This window comes from Gossypium raimondii, chromosome 6 (genome assembly GCF_025698545.1).
Source record: "Gossypium raimondii isolate GPD5lz chromosome 6, ASM2569854v1, whole genome shotgun sequence".
NCBI lineage: Eukaryota > Viridiplantae > Streptophyta > Magnoliopsida > Malvales > Malvaceae > Gossypium > Gossypium raimondii.
In genome coordinates, this window is record NC_068570.1 from 8569955 (window position 1) to 8593255 (window position 23301).

The 23301-nt window shown below is 34.6% G+C and overlaps 1 pseudogene; it reads right to left on the reverse strand.

Annotated features, from left to right (window-relative positions):
- Positions 1 to 362: 362 nt before the first annotated feature.
- Positions 363 to 3385, reverse strand: LOC105772346 (myb family transcription factor EFM-like; annotated as a pseudogene).
- Between the last annotated feature and the right edge of the window lie 19916 nt (positions 3386 to 23301).

The following is a 23301-nucleotide window of genomic DNA, read 5'->3' on the forward strand; positions in this document are numbered from 1 at the left end:
GCTATTAAATTACAAAAATATTTAGGGACTAAGATGGGAGAAGTTAGCAAATTGAAGGACTAGATGTTAGTTTATAAAAAAGGCAAAATTATAGTGGATGAGAAACAAAACAACAAGTTACAGAAAACACCAAAAATAAATAATCCAATGTTTAGTCCCGTGTCGAATTGAAATTTAAAGCACCGAAGAAGAACAATTGAGAACAGTACATAACAAAGACTCACTTTCCTTTTATGCCCTTATAGACCTTTCTTCATGTTTAACATAAAAAAAATTTGGATTTTTTTCCTTTTTGAAAATAATATCATATGATTATGTAGAAAAATACATGGAGTATCTCTAAGCACTCAACGTAAAAACTCTCAAAATTTGAGAGTGATATCACATCCATTGCTTTCTTCACCTTCTCCAAATGTCAATGCAGCTAAACCTTTCCTCTGATCTCTGTCGCTACCGTTGTCGCCGCTCTCACCTTTCCAGCTGCCGCTCTCAGACTTGTTATCTTCAATGCTTTCGGAGTGGTTTCCAGCCCCGTTGATATCAGATTCCGGTGAGCTATGGTTGTGAATTGGCTTTGTAATGGAGTTAGGGGTGAGCAAAATTCGAGTCGACTCGAAAAAATCGAAAAAAAATTCGAATTTCGAGTTAAACGAATCGAGTTATTAGAGTCAATTGAGTTATTCGAATCAACTCGAATATTTTTTTCGAATTTCGAGTTCGAATCGAGTTGAGTTTTCGAATTCGAATAATTCGAATATCAAACTATAACATTTTACATTTTTACCCTAAACTCTCAAACTTTTTTACTTTTTCCTCAAAACTTTTACTCCCCTCCCCTCCCAACCCCCTAATCTACCCAAAATCCATTTCCCACCAAAATTTTACTTTTCCATTTACTTTTTTCTCAAAATTTTACTTTCAAAAACCCTCAAAACCTTTTATTTTCCCCCAAAATTTTTACTCCCTCCCACTTTCCCCTAAAACTTTTATTCTCTTCCCATCCCACATCCCATCTACCCCAAACCCTCCCCCCTCCAATTTTTTTTTAATATTTTCCCTCCAAAATTTTACTCTCCCTATTTACTTTCCCTCAAACTTTTATTCCTCAAAACTTTTTATTTTCCCTCTAAACTTTTACTTCTCACCCTTTACTCTTAAATGAAAAATCAAAATTATTCAAAAAAAATCACTAAACATAAATAGTAATAATTTTATTTATATCTACTATTTATATTATTAAATTAAATTTCACATTTTGTATTATTCATATTATTGAATTGTTTAGTCATATTGAATATTTATATTAAAATTGAATTCTTAATTATGCCATAAAATATTCGTGTTAAAATTTTATATTGGTATCAATTTTACATTTTATTTTTAAAATAACTTTTATTAAAAATCATATTTTTATATTTAATATATTTTTAATTCCAAAATACATAGTGACAAGAATCAAGATAATTGAAACAACTAAGCAAACAAATAAGCTAACCAGTATATAAAAAATTAATAAATAAATTATGAGGTGATGAAAGTTAATAAAAAATTTGATTAAGGTGGACAAATTTTATTACGATAGGTGACAATGGTTACAAGGACCCAAAATTGTTTTTTAAAATTTAACTCGAACAAATATATTCGATTCGATTCGATTCGAATTCCATCTCATTCGACTCGATTCGAGAAAACTTCAAATAAAGTTAGGATCATAAAATGAGATTCGAAAACTCGATTAACTCGAAAATTTTCGATTCGATTCGATTCGATCGAATGCTCACCCCTAAATGGAGTTGGTGGTGGAGCAGCCGCTGTGAAAGAGCCGGCGTTGCAATAGTTGTCGCGGTGTAGAATTCTTGGGGTACCGGTGATGCACAGAAGTGAGGTGGGAAATGGGGAGCTGCTGGGTGGTGATGAGCACCATACAGGGTGAGAGCCGCGCTGTTGGTGTTTGCTACAGCAGTGGCTATTCTGATGGAACCCATATACCACCTAGGACTACAAGCTGGGACGTTGGGGTCCAGCTGGTTGTGGACTTAGACTTGGCCTTCTTGTATGGAGCCTATATTTCTGTTAAAAAGGATGAAAGGAAAAATCATTACACTCTGCAGTTCTGTCTTGAACTGTGCCAGGTATAGTACAAAAGTTAAGTACCTGCAGATGGCTTTTCACTTCATCGTTGGTCAAACCTTCAACCTTCATCAACTCCCTTATTTGTTTCGTTGTGGAAACTATCATCATCATTAAAATGTTATCATATCAATAATGATAGCTTGACAAATCAAATCTACTTGTACAAGCCAATAATAAAGGTGTGATTTGTATATACCTTGATGACCACCAAGCATCTGGAGAGCATTGACAAATCTCTTATGCAAATCAGGTGACCAACAACGCCTAGCCTTCCTATGAGGTTGACTAATTGTTGTTTGCCCATCAATTGTGTTACTGCTCCCTTTGCCTTGCTCAATTAGAAGGCCGCCATTACCAGCTTTGCCTGAGTTATCATTTTCAGCCTTTGAGCATTTATTTTCTTCCATATCTTTACTGATAGAGGCAAATGTTAAATCAGGGAGGGGTTGTAAAGCCGGACTAGCGCAAGATGATGATGAGTTTCGGTCTTAGGAGAACGGAAGGAAAGCTCCTCCATTTCTCACCTTGGTATCTAAATCTAACTTGGGACCAACATTGGAATCGATCTCAGCTTTTGTCGGAGATGCAATTGAAGATCGTGATTTCATTTAGGTTCCTGTTTGTCTCCATAGTTGTTCAGTTGTCATCAAGTTAGCTTTCTCAGATATATTTTCTAATCTCTTAGTGTTCTCAGAGTGTGAGTTATTGAGGGGTATAAATTCTTCAAAAATTGCTTTTGATCCTTGATTTGCTCGGTATGCATGTAGTTGTTGTCTTGAAGCCTCCATAACTGAGGAAAAACAAAGTTTATACATAAATGCTTCAAAAAGAACACAAATATCCACCTAGTAGTTTGAAAATTATATATATAATTTCTTTTTTGTGATTTGGATCTTAAGTTGGTGATGATTCTATTATAAAAACAATAGAATTAAAGGTAAAACTAATCATGGCATGTGTATTATTTATACAAAACCTTTATATATTTATCAAAGATGAACACAGACACATATCCCATAAAAAGAAAAAAGAAATGATGATACAACGTACCATTGGTAAGAAGTTGCATGCAAAGGGGAAGCTCACGCTTGAAAGCATCGATCTTAAGGCGTTCTTCTTCGAGACGAGAAAGGACATGTTCAAGCTTCTGTGTTTGATCATTCATTTGTTGATCTCCAAAAGACTTCAATATCATAGAATAACTAGTGAGTGGTTTGCAATCAAGGGTTAGTTCATAAGGTGATGATGCCATTATTTTCTTTTCTTTTCTTTTTTTTAAAAAAAGCTGGGTGTAAGAAAATATAGCAAGAAACTTTATAACATATCTTTTGTTCTCAGAAAAAGTTATTTTTTGGAACAATATTGGACATGCTATAGTAGCAACAAACAAACAAACGAGAGATGGAGTTGAAAGAGAGAAGGAGACAAAGAAAGATAGGGAAAGGTTGTGTTGTGAATACAAGAAGGATTTGAAGACTGGATCATCTCTTTTAAAGGTGACTTCAATAAGGGGAATCAATAAAGTAAGGGTTTTAGTGTATGAGAGATTAAAGAAAAGATAAAGCTCATTAAGGGCATAAAGTGAGAGGGGATGGTAAATTCTTGCAAAGAACAATGGCTGAAAAAGCTTTAAGCAAAGAAACATAGAGAGAATGGAATCAAGGTCTTACAATTGCACTGGTCATGTGCTATTAATATTTCTTTGTTTTATAAAAAGATGATTCCTCTTATTACTATTTTTACTCTTTTTCTTTTCTTTTCTTTTTCCCATTTCTTTGGTACTTTTGAATGATGGGAACTTGGATGCTATTAACATTTGATTCTTCGGCTACTTTCAAAAGAATGTTTTTTTTTTTTACTTTAGTTGTGGATTTTTTAATTATCAATTTCCTTGTTTTTTCTGAATTTAACTCAATTAATATTTATTTAAATTCTAATATTTAGAATCCTTTCTTAGATTATTAAATTACAATCCTCTTTCCAAGAAAAATCCAATTTTAATAGTTTGATGTTGATGTTATTTCTAAATTCGTATATGTTGGTGATACATGGATGAGTGAAATTTATCAAATTCTATTAACTGAAGCTGTCAATTTTCAAGTTCGAAAAATCAATTGACTTGCAACGACATTTTGGATGAGATTCAGGAATTTCTAGGTTGAGATGTCTGCATAAAATTTGAAGATCTATCTTTTAACTTTGAAATGCATTTTGAGTGACTCGATTTCAAGTTTGAGAGCTCAAGTTATGACCGTTTTAGTAAAGACTGCACGAGCAAAATTTCTAGACGAGATTATAATGAAAATTACGAGTTTTAGACTTTTAATTCAAGTTTAAATCATATTGAGTCCGATTTCTAGGCTTACTTTTTATTATATACGAACCCAATATTGTATTTATTAGGTCTTATTATTTCATTATTTATTTATTTTAACTTTGTATTTTTAAATTATTTTAAGTTATCTAGAAGTTTTATGTCAATAAAAAGTTTAGTTTGAAACTACTTATTATTTAGGTTAATCAAAGTTTCAAGTATACTTGATATTTTTATTTGGCTTTACTTAGCTAGCTATATAAAGGCCTCTTCATTGTACACAATTCATAATTCATTCAACAACTATTCTCTTTTGAGTTTATAAAATTCTCTTTAAGTTTTTCTTTTTAAGAATTTTTCTTGAGTTTTCTTTTAGAATATTTTTAACAATATTTATTGTGGGGATCATCTTCAAGCTTTTTCTTTTCAAGTTTTCTTTCTTGGAGGGCAAATTAGAGTCGTTTGAAGGGGTTGTAGATTCATCTGGTTTTCGAGGCTCCTTAGGACTTCTACATGCCACTTTTCATCTTTTCCATCTATCTTGTTTCGATTTTTTGTTATTCTATTTTGTTCTTGTTTAATTGTTTCTAATCTTTGATTTGGATTCCTTGTTGTTTTTCTATCTTAATTTTTTGTTTTATTTGATAAATTTTTACTTCTTAAATCTCACTTGGATTTGTTTGCCTTTTAGGTTGTATCAAACGCCGGGTTCTCCTTCATTCATCTAAAGCCCTAGGCCAAATCCGTCGACTTGGACAAACTTGCAATCCTGTTTTGCTTGTGTCCTTATCATTTGTTGTCAATTTCTTAAGCGTTTTGGGTGTTTGTATTTTTATAAATTGATTTCTAGCAAAATAGACTCAAAAAATAGTTTTTGTCTAGAAATTTTTCGAAAAAAAAAATCTTTTGTGGGTACACATTTTTCAAACAATATAAAATTTTACATACTACTTTTTGACACTCTCTTATAATTTTAAAAAACATTTCCCACAAAAAAAAAGGTGATTGAAAAAGAGAAAAAATAGAAAAATATGAAAAGTAAAGAAAATTCTATGGGTTGAATTGTTTGCCAAAACTTTCCAAATCAGATATACATTATTTGAGGAGGTTCTAATGTAAATTTTGTAATTTTGGAAATCAGTAACACCTCAAACAAAGTTTGTCAAGTTGCTCCAAAATTTTCAAGTTTTCAGTTATTTTCATTGACTTTTAGTCTTAGGTTTTCATTTGCTTTTTCTTTTTATTGTTCTTTTACGCATTTTAATACATTATTATTTCTTTTGTTAGTAGGTTAAAGCACGTTGCACATTCCTTCCTCCATACAACACAATTCTTGGTGTCTAGCTACTTTTGGACTTCTAATGCCATTAGGTTTGCTTTACTAGTTAGATTCTTACACATTTTGATTGGTTGATGTAAACACTTTTTAAAAGTCTCACAAGATTAATTCTAACCCCATTGAGAATTTTTTTTATTTCTGAGTGCGTAACAATGAGTTTTGCTTAAATTTTTCTTATTGAGTGTTGTGTTCTTTTCGAGCTTTCACAATGGCTCGTGATCTTCGTAATTGCAAAGGGAGTGATAATAGCAGTGGAAAGCCACAGGTTACCATAAAAAGCCTTGCTGATTTTGCAATGAATAAATTCAATACTATGATCAAAAAGTTGCAAAGGGATCAATATGCTCGAAATCCTTGAAATCAGCAACAAGACACTATTCTAGACACAATTAGTAAAAATTTGGCTCGTCTAAGTACCCAAATTGAGTATTTGACTCATAAATGGGGCAATGATGATGGTGTTGAGGTTGAATAGCCTCGTGATCGTGAAAATAATGCTAGACGTTTGCCTCATGCTAGTAATGAGACTTTGGTAAATAATGACCATGGGTTGCCTTCTTTGGCTAAACCAAAATTCTTTATTTTGCAATTTCGTGGAAAGAATGAGCCAGAGGCATATTGTGATAGGAAAGATCGGTATAAATTAGTATGTCAATTCAAGAGGAGATAACCACATGAAAAGAGGACTACGATTAGTCTTTCACCAGTTGTGAAATGTTATTGGTGTAGTTCAACAGATCATAAGGGTTTTCGATGTCCAATTCAATATTCGACTAGATAAGAAAGTAAGTATGACTTTTTCTTTTGTTGACTCTTACTCTAATGGAAAAGAGATTTGCGATGGCAAACTTTGTAAACCAAAAAAGATGATAGAGAGAATATTTTTCTCGAATCTATGAAGTTAGATGAGATAGAAACATCATGTTCTCCTACTGAGATGTATTGTATTGAATTTAATATTCATAATACTTGTGAGGGGGATATGGGAAGAGAGGAAAAATCATGTGAAAAGACAAAGAGAAAAGAGACACTGAGTGATAAAAGTCTACTTAACAGTCCACTTTTGGTGAGTGAAAATACATACAAGGTAAATTTAGAGAGTTTTCAAGTGGGAAAAAAATATGAAAAGCAAGAAAATACTCATGCAAGAGTGAGAAATGATTATGTTTTCACTAACCTTAACTTGAATTTGTCTAGTGGACTTATTTCTTTCTTTCAGGAAATTTTTTTATCCTTTGAGAGGAACTCATTTAACCCACCTATGATAAATATTCTTTCTTATTCAACCGAAGACAAGATTCATAGATGAATCTTTTCGAGGAAAAAGGGAATGATACATGACTAATGGGGTGAAATTTATTGGATTTCAATCACTAAAGATGCAAATTTTCAAGTTTGGACAATTAATCGACTTGTGATGACTTTTTGGCTGGGATCCAGACATTTTTAGGTTTAGATGTATCAAAGAATTTTAATATTTATCTCTTATCTTCGAAGTGCACTTTCAATCACTCGATTTCAAGAGCAGGAGGTCAAATTATGACCGTTTTAGTGAAGACTGCGCAAGCAGAATTTCTGGATGGGATTATTACGAAAATTACGAGTTTCAGGCTTTTAGTTCGAGTTTAAATCATATTGAGTTTGATTTTTAGGCTTAATTTTCTTATATAGAAACCCACTATTTTATTTATTAGGTCTTATTATTCCATTATTTATTTATTCCGAATTTTGGATTCTTTTAAGTGTTTTAAGTTGTTTAGGAGTTTTATTCAATAAGAAAGATTATGTAATACCCCATACCCGGCCTAGACATTACGGTTGAATCTTAAGGAACTATATACGTTTGTTTGGAGACCAGAATCTTACAATTTGAAAACTTTTGGAAAACCGATACTTGATAATGATATTTCCAGGTTTAAGGAAGAAAAATTCCATGCTTGGTTAATTCATTTAAATTTCAGAAGAAAGCACTTACAAGATTACTTAATTTTTAGCGAAAATCTTCAGTTAAACATAATTTTGAAAATTTGAAATTTGGTTTTGAAATTCAACATATTGTTCGAATTAAAATAATCTAAAATGTTAAGGTAGTTCAAAACGATAAATAAAATCCAAAACATAAATCAGTCCCAAAAGTTCAAAAATAGTCTAATTAAAATCAATGCATAAAGTTAATCAAAAAGTATGAATCAACAATTTAAACTGAGCTCCTACCACACCGATCCATCCTAAGTTTGTTGATTATCTGAGAGGATAACGAACAGAAAATGGGCTTAAGAGCTCAGTGTGTAACATATTTTAATCAACAAATCACATACCAATGAATTAACAGATGGTATTCCAGATATATGCTCAGATACAAAATTCAGATGCATTTCATAAACAGATGCACAAACAGATCCTACCCCCATCCACTACACACCATCTCCGTCCATCCTTGCACACCACATAGGGTATCAAGTACCCATCCAACCCCACACACCAATAAGTGAGCGTATGTCACTTTTCATAAGTAGTGCAGACAAACTGCCAGATAATAATATGCGGTAACCCGCCAGATAAATATTTATGTGGCTGAGCCACTAGAACAGATATCTGTGGTTTTAAACCACCAAATAAGGCAGATAATTACACTACTAACATTTCCTCCATCATATCATATCCCAACCTAATGCACATGTACATACAAATAGATATTCTATATACATATGTCATGCATGCTTTTCAAATATAGTCAAGCTTTCAGAATTATGAGAACACAGATCATACATGTACCCTATCATATACCAAGTCCATATTATTTACAGTAATATACTATCAAATGTCATATTTTCGAGTCTTTTTTTTTTTTAGTATGGACCCTACGGAGTAGCTAAATACCAATTACACAACAATTCAAAATTAAGCAAAATTTTCAAAAAATGGGCCTACACACCCGTGTGGCCCACACGACCAAACTGGCCTAACCAGTGTGGTCCACACGACCCAAATAGCCTAGACAATCTGACACACAACCTAGCACGCGGCCGCGTAATGTCGACAGTAAGGTTTTTGACTTTCCGTCATTTGCTGTTTTTACGAGATTGAGTTATACACTTGGTATTTTCTGATGCAAACACAACTGTGAGAATTCCAGTACCCTTGCGAAAATAGCAGCCAACAAAAATTTAATTCACTAGATTATCCGATACTTCATGTTCCTCACCACGCACAGGCGTCACAAATTAATTGGCAAAAAGGGCGATAAAGTAGAAGATAATAGGAATTAAGGTGGAAAAACCAAGAAAGAAACCAAATAGAAAGGAGAGGACGATAGAAGGAAAAACCAACAGAAAAAGCCAAAAGGGAAAAAAACATGAAATAGAGAAAGCAAATGAGGGTGAAGGGAATGTGAGACAAAAAAAATTTTGTTTTTGGAAAATTAAAAATTAAAAATGCATGGGACCAAAAATATATTTTCACTTTACATACGTAAGGATTCGAACATAAGACTAAGAGATAAGCTGAAGCCTTACCACTAAACCAAAAGGCTCATTCTGACCAAAATTAGTGCGAAAATTAAATTAGAGTCAGATGTTCAAATATAGGAATTGAGTCAAAAATCAACAAAATTCAAGTGAAAGGATTCGAACCCAAAACCTATCACACATAGGCACACACACCTAACTGCTGAATTAGATCAAATAACTTGTAAATTCCTAACAATTCAAAATTTAAAATTTTGGGGCGTTACAGATTAGTTTAAAACTACTTATTGTTTAGGTTAATTAGAGTTTTAGTTTACTTAAGAGTTTATTGGAATGTAAAACTAGACTATATAGAGGCCTCTTCATTTTACATAATTCATAATTCATTTAACAACTTTTTTTCCTTTTGAATTAATAAAATTCTCTTCAAGTTTTTCTCTTGAAGAATTTCTCTTGAGTTTTCTTTTAGAAGAGTTTTAACAATCTTTTTAGATTGTGGGGATCATCTTCAAGCTTTTTCTTGACAAGCTTTCTTTTTTGGAGGGAAAATTAGAGTCATTTGAAGGTGTTGTGGATTCATGCGGCTTCCAAGGCTCGTTAGGACTTTTACACGCCACTTTCCATCTTTTACATCTATCTTGTTTCGTTTTTTTTATTCTATTTTGTTCTTGATTAATTGTTTCTAATTTTTTATCTGGATTCCTTTTTGTTTTTCTATTTTAATTATTTGTTTTAATTGATACATTTTTAATTCTTAAATCTCACTTGGATTTGTTTGCTTTTCAGATTGTGTCAAACCCCGAGTTCTCTTTCTTTCGTTTAAAGCCCTAGGAAAAATTCACAACTTGGACAAACTTATGATCCTATTTATCACCCTTCCTTTATCAACAAAATTAATGAATCTTTTGTTGGGTGGTACCTAAGATGAAAAATTAAAAGAATAAAAAAAATAGAATGATAGATTATATAATATTTTCTTTCCATAGGTATGCTTGATAGGAAATTTTGAAACAATGAAAGAAAAAGTATGTTTTAAATGAAAATTTTGAAAAATGTATATTTTGAACTAGCATGCATCCTTGTCTTATTTTCTCTCCTCATATCATCCTATTTTGAAATTATTTGCTTATTTATGCATTAAGATGGAAAATGATAATCTCTCCAATTTTCTTCCTTATCACTTTTCTCCCCTATTTATTTTCTTTCCACTTTTTCATTCACTCCTTCTATTCCTCCAATTTTCAACCTAACCAAGCACGACCTAAAGGTAAAGCGAAAAACATGTTTTGGGAGTCATTAGGAACAATTTGTACCCTCAAGCTAATTGGCAGCTTGCAAAATGTACTCATGGATAATCTTGCAAGTGTAACAAGAAGCATTGTCCACTAATCCCTTCTTGCAGCATTTAACTCTAGTCAACAATCTTTCTTTCAAGACTAGCCAAATAATTTGTTGAATCCAATGAATACTCAAAAATTTCCAAACACTCAACTAAGTACTTTATTTGGTTTTCCAACTGTCTTGAATAAAAAACTTGTATGCCCCAACCATTAAGAATTTATCATTGTCTTCCCACCTCCAAACACATAAATCTGGTTCAACATTTGCTAATAATGTTATGGTAACCACAATAAATAAGAGTGCAAAATGACTTAAATAGTGAACAAATTTAGTCTATTACCATTCACCATTTGCACCATATCCTTAACATAAAGTGTCACATCTACATCAATAGCTTGATTTTTTTTTATTATCAAGGGTCCAAGTTCTTGAAGTCATCGTTAATGGATCAACTAGAACTTTAAAATTTTGTCCCCACTTCCAATAAATACCTTAAAATGTAAAAATAATTTGCCCCCTTGATCGATATGGGACAACTTACTCCCATATTATACTTGTTTAATAGGATTTTAACCTAAAATGCATCAACATTGGACAATATGTTAGAGCCCGTTTTAATCTTGAATGCTTGGTTTTAATTTAGAAACTGATGAATACCAATGCCTCTATTATCAAGCAGCTGAAAGTGTTTGAGCGTAGAATTAAATTTATGACAAATTAATTGAAGACTTCAAGATTGATAACCATGTCACTATCTTTAATGTTCTATTCACCCTTATTGGTATTCTGATTTGTAAAAGAGTTACTAGAAAATGAACGTTAAGGATACAATGAAACCTAATGGTTGTTTACATTTTGCACTAACAAAAGTAGTCTATTGAGCATTAAGTGAAGGATAGTAAAAGTATCAAATTCTATAAAAGGCGTCTTTTTGAATAATTTAAGAATAGTAGAAGATGAAGGAGGAATAGAAAGAACTTTTTCAAAACCATTTTGTATATCACAAAATGAAAATACACTTCTATTTATGGGAATTATCAAGTCTCTTCATAAAGACATAACTTTTCAATAGTGGCTTTTACGAATAATCACATCTCTTAAATAGACATAATTATTCAAGTAACTTCTTTTAAATAGACATAACTATTCAAGTACTATTTATAATTCTTTATTAAAAACCAAGTGATATAACTTTTCATACTTGAGATACATAACTCATTATTATGAATAGTCATAACTCTTCATTAATAACTAAAAGTTATAACTTTTGATTACTTACACCAGTTGATTTGTAGTTATTGGAACATTATATATTTTGAAAATGTTGCAACAAACAACAAAACTCCCAATCAACAAGGGTAGGTTTCCTTCCCACTTATGAATTCCCCTACACAAATCGTCTTACTAACTTTCGAATGTCATAATAGACAGTAGCATGTAACAAGTTTGCATATAGTAGTTAGGAATAACTATGAGGACTAACTTTATTGAAATGGCTCTACCAGTGATAAAGAGGAATTTGGCCTTTCACCTAATCAGCCTATGCTTAACCTTGTCCAAAAAAAATTGCTAAGTGTTTTTCGTAGCTCTTTCACGGAAAAGAGGAATCTCGAAATACTTTTCCAAATCATCCAATCTTCAAAATCTAAGCCTACTTGCCACAAACATAACCAACGGATCATTAGTTTTAGGTAAAAAGAATATTTTTCTTACTTGCATTAATTTTATGCCTTGGATAATAGCTAAACTATGATAAGACACTATTTACCACCCCAACTTGATCCAAATCTGTAACACCCCAAACTCGACCCTGCCATCGGGTCTGAGCTAAGGGATGAACATTCGTTGTTGGAGTAACTATGAATACAAATAAAATCAATTCAACACATTTATACAAGTTATTACATCAATATAAAATATAATATAATCTTATCGGGGTTTATATGAGCTTATGAAAGATCTTATGATGACCCAAGACCAATGAAAGACCTAAATGCAAAGTTTTTAGAGTTGGCGTTGCGATCATGAATGACTCACATTGCGACATCAAAAACATAGGCTTGGAATTGCAACTTCAGAAGTGTAGTGTCATGAGTTCAAAAATTGTAGGTTAAGATCGTGACTTCAAACAGGAGACATCACGATGAGGAAAGCTGATGGCGCGACATCCATAAGGTGGCGACACGACATTGAAGGCAAATTCCTTTAACTCATACATCTTTTGATTCAACCTTTCATATTTCAAAATATAATTGTACTTAAGTCCCCAAATGGTAACCAACTCAATATATATATGTTCGGTTAATTATCTCAAGCTATGAAAACTTTAACCATTCATAAACCATTTTATTATTAAATGTATACTGCTCAAAAACACTAAGTTGACTATTTAAAACCAAAAACCGATATAATCCTAAGTACATGCCATTTAAAAAAATGAAAAAAACTATACACAGAATAAACAAACCGTATGTTAACCGATCCAGATGCTGCTTCACCTTTCGAAATTTTGAGTTCCACTGATTCCTGCACACGAAACAAACAAACCATACGTTGAGCGATAAAGCTCAATGGTGCTATCATGATTCAACTCAAAATTACTTAAATATTAACATGTTAAGAAACTAGCAATGCCTAGTCAAATTTCAATCAATTATAACACATGTATCAAGCATATACATTAATCCAAATGACTAAGTTCATATCAACCTATCATGTATTACTTTATATACATACCAACTTTGTAACACCCTAAACCCAGCCTAGATGGAAAGGCCAAGTTTAGAATGTTACGTTAACTTGCCAGAATACAAACATACTTATAACTAGTTTTTCAATCAATAATTAAATCATGAAATCATTCATTATCTGAAAACACAATTAAAACTTGAAAGTTTAAACACAAAATCAAATACATAAATTCACACACACATATATATAATAAGTCTAATAGATGGTCGAGTCCCTCATCCATCGGACACTTAGTTCTGGGAGTTTTCTAAAAATTTATTCAAAATAGTTAGTGTGGTGTAGCTTAGAATAAGGGAAAAACAAACTAGCCTACGTGTAATAACTAAGATATTATTGAGTGTTCAAATAGAAAACTCAGTCTTATTAGTCAGATTAATAACTCACAATAATTTCAAACATAGAACAGTCCTGATACGTAGTAGATCAGTTACAGATGCAAGTGTAATACAATTACAATAACAGATGCAGATGTAAGATACAAATACAGATGTAGTTTCTTACCCCAATCGCTACACACCATCTCCATCCACCCTACACACAAATAGGTATACAATACTCATCCATCCCTACACACCTCATAGTGTCAGTATGACACATTGCAGTGTTTATAGTTTCACTGCTAAATCAAATAAAATTATGGGTGGTTTGACCACCGATTCAGTACAGAACACTTTCTTCAATTCATAACTTCTACCCCCTTTTTCAGATGCAGAATAGATGATCAATAAATACAATTCAAATGTAGATACGATCACACACTTTTAGTATAACAGAGTGTCGATATCGTGAATATCTAGCTCATACCGAAATCTAGAATCAACTAATATTCATGATAAAATAGACTATACAATTCAATTCAGTTCATACACATTCTACGGACGGTGTACATTCGCCTCGCACATCAACTACAACTTTAACAGAAGTTCAATTCTCAGGCTCACACGCCCGTGTGGCTCCACACGGCCTGGACACACACCCATGTGTCAGCCCGTGTGTCTCAGATCTGTAGTCAGTAAGTTACACGGCTTGGACATACGCTCGTGTGTTAGCCCGTGTGTTTCATATCCAAAGTCAGTGATTTACACGGCCTGGACACACACCCGTGTGTTAGCCCGTGTAATCCAAATCCAAAGTCAGTGAGTTACATGGCCTAGATACACGCCCGTGTGTCAGCCTGTGTAACTCCTATACCTTATTTTCCCTCACACGATCTAAAAAACCCCGGTGTGGCTTACCTGTGTAAACCAAATCTGAAGTTACGGAGTTACACGGTCTACCACACAGCCTCCCTCATGGGCGTATGGCGTTGACAGTCCCGTTTCGTACAAAGAAAAATGCAGAAAAAAGGGGGTTTCAATACCCACCTATTACACAACGCTGTAGAAGCACCCAATTGTAAATTCCAAGCCTAAAACAAGTTCCAAACGTCCAATTCAACAAAACATTCTCAAAACATGCAGTAACGACAATCAATTATCGACGAACCTTCGACGTAAAAACCCGAAATGAACAACTTACTTATCGGGAGTTCAATAGTACACACTCGATTTCTAGCCAATGATGGAAATGTTAAGCGTCTCTTAACCTTCCCCTACACTTTCGTAACCACGACCAAACAAAACAATCAACACCTTCACTTTGGGATTTCAAGAAGTTCACAATTCAGGCATAACGACCAAAACTACAATTAAATCTTACCTTTAAGCACCGCAACAATAAACAGTATGACACGATACAATAATTAACCTAATTGAATGTTATACGAAGATAAATTTAGGATTGATGCCCCAAGAGAGAAAAAAATTCAAATAAAGAAAAGAGAAACAAAGAGGAAGAAAAAGTTAACGTAAAAACTCATTTAAAATCCTAAAATCGATATTCATGGAGAAGTGCAAAAATAATATTCTTCAGTGCACACTCAGAGATTTGAACATAGGACCCCTAACACAGACAAATGCTTAAACATTGAACCAACAGGCTCTTTCTTGACACAAAATGCATAGAATTAAACTTAGGCAAGAAATTCTAAGGTAAGGTTTCAAATAAAAAAATTAAAAAAATTCTAATATTTATGTGACTCGAACCTCAGATCTCAAGTGAGCAAATAGAACACACAACCACAGAAGCAAACACATATTATTTGACACAACTTAATAAAAGAACTCAAATTTTAGGGCGTTACAACTCTCTCCCCCTAAAAGAAATTTTCGACCTCGAAATTTTACCTGATTCAAACATATGCAAATATTGTTGGTGTATCGAATCTTTAGGTTACTAGGTGGCTTCTTTGGTACTGTGATTCCATCACAGAACCTTAACCACAGGTACAGCCTTCCTTCACAAGACTTTAATGTCCGACTCTAGAATCTGAACCGGTTCCTCGTCAAAGGTCAAATCAGGTCTCACCTCAATTTTTTCTATAGGCACAATGTGGAAAGAGTCGGATCGATATTTCCACAACATCGAGACATGAAACAAATTGTGGATCCAATCAAGTTCAGGTGGCAACAAAAGTTAATAAGCAACCGATCACACCCAATTTAGAATGCGAAAAGGTCTAATAAATCTCAGACTTAATTTGCCCTATCGTCCAAACCAGAGGACCTTTTACCACAACTATACTTTTAGAAACATCTGATCGCCTACAGGATACTATATACCCTTTCTTTTTAAGTCAACATATGAATTCTGTCGGTCCGAAACAGCTTTCAAACGATCCCAGATCAGTTTAACTGTTTTTTTAGTTTCATATACTAACTGAGAAGCCAAAACTTGTCATCCACCTAACTCGGTCCAACATAGAGGGGTACGACACTTACGGCCCTACAGAGCCTCTAAGATGCCATCTGAATGCTAGACTGATAACTGTTGTTATATGCAAACTCAGCTAATGGCAGGGGATCCTGTCAACTACCCTTGAAGTCAATCACACAACTCCTAAGCATATCCTTAAAATCTGAATAACTCACTCAAACTATCCTTCGGACTGAGGATGATATGCAGTACTAAAATCCAGTCGAGTACCTAAAGCCTCATGTAATTTCTTCCAGAACCAGGAGGTGAAACGTGAATCCCTATCTGAGATAATCAAAATTGGGACACTATGTAACCTCACAATCTCAAATATGTATAGTTTAGCTAACTTCTGTAGTGAGTAATCAGTTCTAACTGGAAGGAAATGGGAAGACTTGGTCAATTTATCAAGGATAACCTACACCGAATCTTTCTTAGTGGGTGTCAGAGGTAACCCGCTAACAAAATCCATTATCACACACACCCATTTCCACAGTGGAATCTTAACTGGCTGAAGCAACCTTGAAGGTAACTAATGTTCAACCTTGACCTTCTGGCACGTCAAATAGTGAGAAATAAAAGTAGTCACTTCCCGTTTCAAACCAAGCCACTAGTACAATTCTTGAAGATCACGGTACAATTTATTCCCAACAAGATCGACTGTCACAATTCACAATCCTTAGGCACACAAATCCGACCTCGAAAGTACAGTACCTCATCACTATTCAAACCGAATTCAGAAGCTTTATCATACTCAACTTGACATAAAAGCTCAATGAACGACTCATCATTTAACTATTTAGCTCGGATATGCTCAACCAAAGTTATTCTAATTTGCAACTCCACTAACAGACTTCCATCATCAAATAAACTTAGTCGAGTGAACATCACCCGTAAGTCAGACATCGCTCGAAAACTAAGAGTGTCGGCCACCACATTAGCCTTACCAGGATGATACTCTATTGTATAGCCTTAGCGTTTAAGTAGTTCAACCCATCTACACTTTCTAAGGTGTAACTCTTTCTGATTTAAAAGGTACTTAAGACTTTTACGACTAATGTAGATGACACACCTCTCATCATACAAATAATGTCTCTAGATCTTTAAAGCAAACACGCCCGCAACCAGCTCGAGATCGTGAATAGGATAGTTACCCTCAAACGACTTCAGCCAGCGGGACGCATAAGCTACTACCTTACCATCTTACATCAGAACACACCCTAAGTCGACGTGTGACGCATCACTATAGACTACAAAATCTTTACTCGGCTCAGGTTGAATTAGAATAGGAGCTTATGTCAGAACGGACTTGTGCTTCTCAAAGCTCAACTGTTGCCCCTCAGACCACCTGGACAGGACATTCTTACGCAATAATTTAGTCAGAGAAGATGCAATTAGGGAGAATCCTTCCATAAATCTCTGATAGTAACCCGCTAACCCGAGGAAGCTTCGAAGTTTGGATACATTTTTCGGCTATGTCCACTCAACGGCAGCCTCAAATTTCTTGGGGTCGACTCGTATTCACCCGACGGTCACAAAATGCCTTAGAAAGGCAACCTCAGACAATCATAACTCGTATTTACTAAACTTAGCATACAACTATTTTTCACAAAACGTCTGCAATACGATACGAAGATGCTCGTCGTGCTCAGTTTCAGTCTTTAAGTAGATCAGAATATTCATCAGGTCCATCAATGCAGTCGGAGTATTCTTTAAACTGGAATGCATAGCCAGGAACTCGTAAATTCTGGAACGAGTCCTGAAGGTAGTCTTGAACACATTTGTCTCCTTACCATTGATTTGATGTTAACTATAACGATGACTGATCTTGGAAAACACAGAAGCTCCACGGAGCTGATCGAATAAATCATCGATTCTCGAAAGCGAATATTTTTTCTTGACTGTTAACTTATTCAGTTGATGATAATCCATATACATTCTCATCGTACCGTCTTTCGTTTTGAAAAATAGGACCGATGCTCCTTATAGAGACACACTCAGTCTAATAAAACCTCGATCGAGAAGCTTCTAGAGTTGAGCTTTCAGCTAAACAAGCTCTTTTGATGCCATGCCATAGGGTGCAATCGACATTGGAGCTAGTCCATGTATCAAATCGATACCAAACTAAACTTTTCGGCTTAGTGGTACACCTGGTAAATCATCGGGAAAGACATTTGGAAAATCTTGAACTGTTCGAATGTTGTTAACAGATACCTTAAGTGAAGTAGAGTCAAAGATGAAGGTAAGGTAGGCTTCACAGCCTTTTTGGACTAATTTCTCGACTACAAGGGCAGATATTACATTGGGAAGATAATCTCACCGTTGCCTTAACTTTACTGTTTCACAATTCTCTTCCATTTTCAAAGTAACCCTTTTAGGAGCACAATCGAGATTGACTCGATGTTCGAAAAGCCAATCCATTCCCAAAATCAGGTCAAACTCCATGAAAGGTAGTTCCATCAAATCAACTAGAAATACAACCCCCTGAACCTCTAACGGTACTGGTCGATAAACCCTGTCAGCCTAGACGGACTAACTTATAGGACTAACCACAAAAACCTTACTAGTAGTATACTCAGCAGAGATATTTAGTCTTCAGATACAATACTAGCTATGTAAGAATAAGAAGAACCTATATCAATTAAGGCAAAATAGGGTACGGAGTAAATAAAGAACGTACCTGTAATAATATTGGCGTTCTCCTTGTCCTCTCGGCGCCTAGTCGCATACACAAGTGCAGGTTGACATGTCTCAGTTTGAGTCACAAATCTGTCCGATGCTCGTTGACCGCTACCAGAGCTGTTACCACCCCTACCAGTACCCCAACCTCTAGGCTGAACAGTACTCGCAATAGTAACTGGTGCCGGAGTTTGCACCTGGTCAAGTCAGCAAGGTCAATCAAACCCGGTGCTCCATCAAGCCACAACAGAGATAAGCTGTAGATTTCCTCCAACATTCATCCGGATGACGTCTCTTACAATCAGCATAGTGCGAAATCACATTAGAAGCGATCTACGCCTCGTTCTTAGGAGGTCCGTCAACTCTAGCCCGTTTCTTAGGGTACTGAATAGAACAAGAGCACAAACACTTCCTCCACGTTCAGTTTTTCCTCACCTTACTATGTGCTCTGTGCTCTCTCTCAGTCTTACTCTGTGCTCTCTCTCAGTCTTTCCTTTCACGTTCAGTACGCTTGACTTCCTCCACTATTTTGGCCTTATCAACTAAGAGCACAAACACTCACTCCCCTTGAGGAGCTAACAGACCATGCAGGTCATAATGCATTATGTCCTCAAACCGCACGTATTTATCATCTTCAATAGTGAACAGTGCTCGAGCATACCTGCATAATCTTAGAAACTCAGCTTCGTACTCAGCTATGGACCTCTCCCATTAAACCAGATTCATAAACTTACGTCTACGAGCCTTAATGTAACTGACCCCACGTACTTACCCTGGAAGGCGCTCTTAAAGTAATCCCAAGAAATCGGTTTAGATTGGGTACCTTGCTCGACTGTCAGCCACCACTAATAAGCCATGTCTAGGAGAAGAGATACCGCACCTCTTAGTTTTTGTGCAGGTGTAAAGTCGATGTCGTTCATGATGTGCTCTGTAGCTTCGAGCCAGTACTCAGCTATGATAAGAATGACTCTAGTAACACCTCTAAACAATTCGGTGTCATTCAATAATCGACCCCCAAAATCCAAGTTCAATATGGGTCCTAGCGACCCTCTCTAGTAATCGTACCATCACCTAGGACACAAGATCATCCCCAACTAGCGTAGTCTGAGTATGAGTACCAACGGTCTCGCAGGTCTCCAAAATCGGTATACTGCCCAAAGAGGATGACTCAACTAGAGCTCCCCTACGATGCCTTCGGTGCCCACATGACCCTCATTCACAACTTTCTCGTGAACTCATACTTTTCAGTGTCTACAATGTCAGAAGCGCACAGATCAATTCAATATTCCCATCAGAATTCCCATATCAATTAATTTCAGGTTGCACAATTAACCAACAAAAATCAGTTATCGTTGTACAATATACACACAACATATCAGAAGAGATACTTATAGGTGCGGTGTCGGAGACTCGATCATTTATTAAACCAGTTATTTAGCTCATGATATAAAATACATTATTTAAAACACTTTTTTTTTCAAAATAGTGGCCCAATTAAATAGTTAGAGTGTTATAAACCTGGTACTAATACCACTAAATGTAACATCCTAAACCCAACCTAGACAGAAAGGCCAAGTTTAGAACATTACGTTAACTTGCCAGAATACAGACATACTTATAACGAGTTTTTCAATCCATAATTAAATCATGAAATCATTCATTATCTAAAAACATAGTTAAAACTTGGGAGTTTAAACACGAAATCAAATACTTAAATTCACACATATATACATAATAAGTCTAATAGATGGTCGAGTCCCTCATCTGTCGGCCACTTAGTTCTAGGAGTTCCTTAAAAATTCATTCAAAATAGTTAGTGTGGTGTAGCTTAGAATAAGGAAAAAACTAACTAGCCTACGTGTAATAGCTCAGATATTATTGAGCATTCAAATAGAAAACTCAATCTTATTAGTCAAATTAATAACTCACAACAGTTTCAAACACAGAACATCCTGATACGTAGTAGATCAGTTACAGATGCAAGTGTAATACAATTACAATAACAGATTCAGATGTAATAGGGACACAAATATAGATGCAGTTTCCTACTCCAATCGCTACACACCATCTCTATCCACCCTACACACCAATAGGTATTCAATGCCCATCCATCCCTGCACACCTCATAGTGTTGGTATGGCACATTTTAGTGTTTACAGTTTCATAGCCAAATCGAATATAATTATGGGTGGTTTGACCACCGAGTCAGTACAGAACACTTCCTTCAATTTATAACTTCCACCCCCTTTTTCAAATACAGAACAGATGATAGATATATAATTCAAATGTAGATACGATTACACACTTATAGTATAACAGAGTGTCGATATCATTAATATCTAGCTCATACTAAAATTCAGAATCAAGTAATATTCATGATAACATAGATCAATTCAATTGATACACATCCTACGAATGACGTACATTCGCCTCGCACATCAACTACAACTTTAACAGAATTTCAGTTCGCAGGCTCACACGCCCGTCTGGCTCCACACAGCCTGGACACACACTCATGTTTTAACCCATGTGTCTCAGATCCGAAGTCAGTGACTTACACAGCTTGGACACACGATTGTGTGTTAGCCTGTGTGATCCAAACCCAAAGTCAGTCAGTTACACGGCTTAGCCACACACCAGTGTGTCAGCCCGTTTGACCGTTGTATCTTATTTTTCCCACACACAGTTTAACAAACGCCCGTGTAGCCTGCTTGTGTGACCTAAATTGAAGTCAGGGAGTTACATGATCCACCACATGGCCTCCCTCACGGTCGTGTGTTGTCGACAGTCTGTTTCTGACAAAGAAAAATATGAAAAAGAAAGGGTTTCAATACCCACCTGTTACACGATGCTTTAGGAGCACCCAATTGCAAATTCCAAACCTAAAGTAAGTTTCAAACATCCAATTCAACAAAACATTGGAAAAACACGCAGTAACGACAATCAATTATCGTCGAAACCTTTGACACAAAAACTTAAAGCAAACAACTTACTTACCGGGAGTTTAACAGTGCACACTTAAGTTCTAGACAATGAGAAAAGAGTTAGACATCTCTTAACCTTCCCTTACACTTTCATAACCACGAACAAACAAAACAATCAACACCCTCACTTTGGGATTGCAAGAAGTTCGCAGTTCATGCATAACGACCAAAAATACATTTAAATCTTACTTCAAGTACAGTAAAAATCAACGTATAACACAATACAATAATTAACCCAACCGAACGTTATACGAAAAAAAATTTAGGAATGATCCCCCAAGAGAGAACAAAGTTCAAATAAAAAAAACAGAGAGGAAGAAGAAGTTAACGTAAGAACTAATTTAAATTCCTAAAATCAATATTTATGGAGAAGTGCAAAAATAATATTCCTCAGTGCACACACAGAGATTTGAACATAGGACCCCGAACACAGACAAATGCTTAACCATTGAACCAACAGGCTCATTTTTGACACAAAACACATAGAATTAAACTTAGGCAAGAAACCCTAAGCTAAGGTTTCAAATAAAGAAATTAAAAAAAATTTTGAAATTTATGCTGTTGACACCAATTTTTTGGATGAAAAACGGGGTCAACTTGGGTTTTGAAAAACAAAAGCGAAAACGGGAGTCGCCACCAATCCTTTTTAATGAAGTGTGATTGGATCACCTCGAAAAGTGGTTGTTTTTAATAAATAACTTAATTTTATAAAAAAACGGTTTTGGTCTGCGAAATATAGAAAAATGAGTTCGGGAGTCGGTTACGTACGAGGAAGGATTAGCACCCTCGTAACGCCCAAAAGTTGGAACCTAGTTGATTAGTTAATGTCTTGATGTCGAGAATTGAAAACTTTGAAAATTTTTGAAGATACGATCCTTGTATTAAACATTAAAAATTTTGGGAAAAGAAGCATATTTTACGTTAATCGAGAGAGAGAATCGTATCCAGTAAGTTAGGACACAATATCTCGAATTCCCAATACACAAAAAAATGCTTATTTAAAAAGTATTTTAGCTATCTCGGATTTGAAAATGAGATCACAACCAGTAAGTTAGGACGCGATTCTTTTTTCAAATCCAGAGATCATTTAAAACTTGAGTTTGAAAAGATTCGTGTATTTAGATTTATTGTGAAAATCGAGACCCAGTAAGTTAGGGTACGACATTCTCAAATCTACACACAAGATTTACTTATTCAAAAATCGTAATTTATGCGTTGAAATAAATTAATCTAACATGAAATAATAAAACACGATGTTAATACTCGTAACAAGACGATATTGAATACAATAGTGCAAAAATAATACGAGCAATTGCAACAAAAATAAGATAAATACAAGGTACAAATCAATAACATACGAAATAGCAAAGTATACAAGCAAATAAAATTAAAGCATTCATTCAAAACAATAATGAATGTGAAATAAATAAATAAATGAATAAGAATATAAAAAGTAAAAGATATATGTGTGTGTGCATAAAATTATGAAAATGTGAAAAG